The following is a 4,767-nucleotide window of genomic DNA, read 5'->3' on the forward strand; positions in this document are numbered from 1 at the left end:
CTTTGCAGCACACCTTGCAGGTAGGCAGCCTTGACATATAGGCTGGGTTGACTCTCTGGCTTGCTCCTGTCAGTGTGAGCACCTTCCAATGACAGAGCCTCTCTCTATGCAACTCTCTCCACCTGCTTCTTTACTCATCTTACAAGCTGCATGCCAGGAATAGGACCCGCAGCTACGCGCAAGCGTGTTGCATGCAAGAAGCCTAGGAAATTAGCCGGAGGAGCCAAAACCATTTAGCTTCAAACATTTTTTGAGGGACGTGGCTATTTTATGGACGGCATTGGTGCTCATAGAGTTAATTAGAAACCACTAAGTGGGAGAAGTAACAAGTTCGGATCCACGGTGAACTCCATTTGAATGATTTTAATGCTAAAAAAAACTTAATAATGAATGTATATGCATTTCTAACGGGTAATTTTCTCGATCAAAGTTCAGAGTTTAAAGAGTTACATTATCATATACAGTATACGAGTTTAATATTAAAATTTAAATTGCAACGGTGTTATGATCGTCTCCTTCCAAGCTTTAAGTAACTCTTCAAACATTAGTTTGAGTCATCTCATCATTCGTTTGAGGTTTTGCTTAAATTTTCAAAATATTTGTCTTGCATATGATCAATCAAAATATTTTACCTGGCCTATAAAATGATAAAATCTGTTTTAATAGCTAATCACACATTTAATAAAATTAAATAATTTGAATTTCGGATGTTAATATTAACAGATCTGTATTAGAGGTTAATTTGCTAGAAAAAAACAAACCGATAAATAAAATGGTTTAAAAAAAAGACAAGAACATGTTAAAATTAAAAATGTTAAAATTCGATTTGCTGTTCCATCTGAAAACAGACGAATTTAGATTAATTTAAGTAATCGTACAGACACGAAAATAGTTTGTTCATCCCGACAAAGGTGTAAATTACAGGTGTTTGGACTTTTCTCGACTCACATGATCGTTGGAGTTTTATATTTCGTATTAACATTCAGGGTTACAGTAACGTCAGGTTGAATTCAGGACCACGGAGAGCTCACGGCTCAAGGAAGTGCGTGGGCCAACTCTCGCTATGCTTAAATGGTTGCTGTACTTTTCCAGAGCCCTGATACATCAAATAATTTTTAAAAGACCTCAAGGCAATGGTAGGGCAACGGGGAAAGTGTTGAGGCTATGTAGGACAGCTTGAATGCTATTATTTGTCATCAGATTTGCACAAATGGAAGTGAAACATGAGTGAATCTGTGAAAGAAAGCTCCTCAGTCACATCAAAGAGAGAAATCAGCGTCTTGTTGCAAATCTACATGTCCTGATTTATTATAAAACATTTACAGCAAATCATTTATATTTCACTGAGCCTAAGTAGCTGCATGAAAGTTTTATCTAAAGTGGAACTATATTTAAAGCCTGCTTTTGTTTAGAGGAGGTAATTAATTGATGTATAAATTGTATTACCTTTCCCCTTAATTATTCAACGTCTTTCGCATGCTTTTCTGGCTATTGAAATAAGCAAAGGAAGGGGTTAGAACACCTGTAATTTATAAATTATTTCATGAAGAGTGTCATGAACAAGTGGCTTTAAATATTTTTCAGTTCTTCTTACAGGCAGAAACAGGAAATCCTTACAACATTACAAATAAAAACTTGATTAGTCGATAGATTTTTGCATGTAACTCGAACAACTCGGCTAGGCATTTTCTAATGCCACCAGTCTGAATGAATTCATACAGTATATGACATAAGTAACTATGCTTACTGGTCTTTTTGTACCATTTGAGCATAACATTAACTGATGCAGGCTTCAAAACAGCAGGGCATGTACACAAGATTGACAGTCATAATTAAGCTTGTGAAATATTTATGCTTTTGGACACCTGTATTGCCGTTACACCTCATAAACAGCACAAGAGGTGTATATATATATGCACATGAACAATGACAAGTCAAAAGCATCCCATATGGGCTACTACCACAGTCTATCAGCAGACTTAAAAGTGTCATTGCAATGGCCTGGTTCATTGATTCATTTAGCCATAAATAATTGATCACACTTCTGAAAAGCTTGATAAAAATTAAGCGGTGGCTTACATCGAGATAAATTAAATAAAATGCTTGACTAGGAAAAAAAAAAACCAAATAAATTTTTGAACACCAACTGCTGCTATTTGTATTTCTTTTCACAATAAAGGGGAAAATCCAGCATTAAGGATATACCAAAGGAGACTTAACTGACAAAAATGTCAGAAATTATTAAATTGAAATCGACAGTGGTACAGGTCGGGGTTAAGTAACCCATTTTCTGACCAGTTGGATATCACTTAAGCTTTGGCCCCTTATGTCATATATTCAGGTAATAAAGTCTTTATATACAGTATGCATTATATACTGTATAACTGCTGCCTTTTACGTTACAAATACCAATTAGTTATGACTAATCGATGAATTCTATCCTTTAAAATGTTGTGAGTTTACCCATTTGGAATGGTTCCATGTTATGTTCAGTAAAAGACGGAAAAGAAAACATCCTACTAAACCTTTAGGATTCAATTGAACATAAAAAAACAGCTTCACCCGTTCATGTGAGCTGAGTCTTTACATCATGGCACAGAATGGAGAAGCCGGGGGAAGGGAATGACACAGCTGTTCCATTGCACAATCGGATCCAAGCAAGGTCTACTGTTACCCAGACAGTCAATAATTTATCAGGTATTTTGGAGTTATCCGTTACCTTCTGGTAGATTCTTGTTCATTAAGGATATTAAACATCACACTTCAACTGAGTACAAAACTACCAGTTGGAAGAGTTCAGCAACTTCTCAAGTTCTCTTGTCTTGAATTTTCCTTTTTTTGTCAGTTTTTACCATCCTTTCCCCTGGTACACAAATGGCACAGACATAGCTCAAGTGATTTGACATGTGAAAGGTATGAGTTGATAAACAGATAGAAGGAGGATAGATGACACTTCTTTGTCCACCTGGGACAAAATAGCTCTGCATTATACCAAATTGACTCCAAATATTTTTCACATGAATGGCCAAAGTAGACGAAATATATAATTCATCACTGTTTGAATAAATCAAATGCTACGAAGTCACATGGAATTGCACAGTTCCATAAAACTTTTTCATGTATAAAAGAAAAGCCTGTAATTACTAAATCTTACATTCAAATGCTCTGCCCCTGTTAAGCGTAACATGCACAAAAAATTGTATTTTATGCCAGTAAAAAGCAGATTCTAGTCATGAATGACCACCAGCTGGGGAACAGAGAGGGCTCTTTCTAACTCTTAAATCACAATTCTAATCCACAACATCTTTTGTAGGCTAAAGACCATGCAAAATAACACCTGGCTACCTTCAAACCACTTTACTTTTTACAGCAATGAAGAGAATAAAATTATAAAGGTAATTGTCAAATATTTCCATCGATGCCTTTTCCCAGGTGTAGTGGCACTGCTTTCGTTCCTTCAGTTTAAACAAAAGTCAATCTAATGAATGCACAGAAGATACATCTTCGTTCTATACAGTATGTCAGAGTTGAGGCTGCATAAGGTGTGGAGAACAGCTCAGTAGTGTCTTGCAGCTTCATTTCACCCCCTACTGTTTTAATCCACCAACCACTGCCTGTAAAACCTTGTGGGTGTCTAAATTGTCATGGACCACCTGGGTCTGCCTTTGCCTTCAGCAATGCAATGGATGCATATTAACTGTTGTGCAACTTGTGAGGTCACCTGTATCCTCCTTCTGTTTCATGCTGGAATATACTGAAGAAAAAGCCTGGTCTATGATTACTTTATGATCATTAGGAATCTTGTGATATAAAATTTGATTAGGCCAGTGCCATTGCTGTAGAAGAGATAGATGTCTCCTGTAGAACACACTATTCTCTAGTTATTTGGTGGAACTGTGTATGTAATGTAATAATCACATGGAAAAAAGTTATAGCTATTAAGTTACATAAATAATTCTACAACAAACATTGCTTGAAATAACTGAAACCCTGAGCTCAAGACCCGAATCATTGTTAAACAAAGCACACAGCAGGAAAGGGTGCCAAGTATGAGATATGCTGTGATTCAGGGGAGAGACTCACCTGAATTATAATGTAGTTTAAGTCAACAGAAATGCTGAATAGAAGGTGAACCAATATTGAAAATAAAATAAACATAAGTTCCTTTTGTGGCAAAGTGCTCTAGAATGAATCAGATTTTTTCATATATCCAACTCGGGAATAAATATCAGTTTAAAATGTGTTTAACCCCAAAATTAACATACATAAATATTGCATTACATAAAGCTGCCAATATGCTGAGCCAAAATAAACCTGCATTTTTATTCTCCGAGTCTGAAGTTGAAAAGCAGCATGCAGAAAGAAAACTGTAAATTGGCGACAGTTGATGGACACAAATAAAATGCTCTAGCAGAAATAACATCTGGCCTATCCGATGTTTAAATTCACAGACCTAAAGAATCTGCATTACAGAAAAAATAAAACTTAAAAGTTTTGCTTTTCTATGCAATGCACATATTTTCATAATATTTTATATGCACAATAGGTGCTCATTCTAACTGTAAATTATTTTTAGTTTACTTCAACAGATTTCTCATTTACTCCATTAACTCATGACAACCTATACTGAAGTGCACTCTGTGCCTACAGTGTATAGACACTACCGGCTATATAAAGTAACACTGCTAAAAAAAGCAGAAGGTATAAATGTACCAAGACATGCATGTTCTTTTATGACAATAATGCACAAAAAACACAAACAACAGA

The sequence above is a fragment of the Atractosteus spatula genome, chromosome 14 (assembly GCF_055471065.1).
Source record: "Atractosteus spatula isolate fAtrSpa1 chromosome 14, fAtrSpa1.hap1, whole genome shotgun sequence".
NCBI classification, from domain to species: Eukaryota; Metazoa; Chordata; class Actinopteri; order Semionotiformes; family Lepisosteidae; genus Atractosteus; species Atractosteus spatula.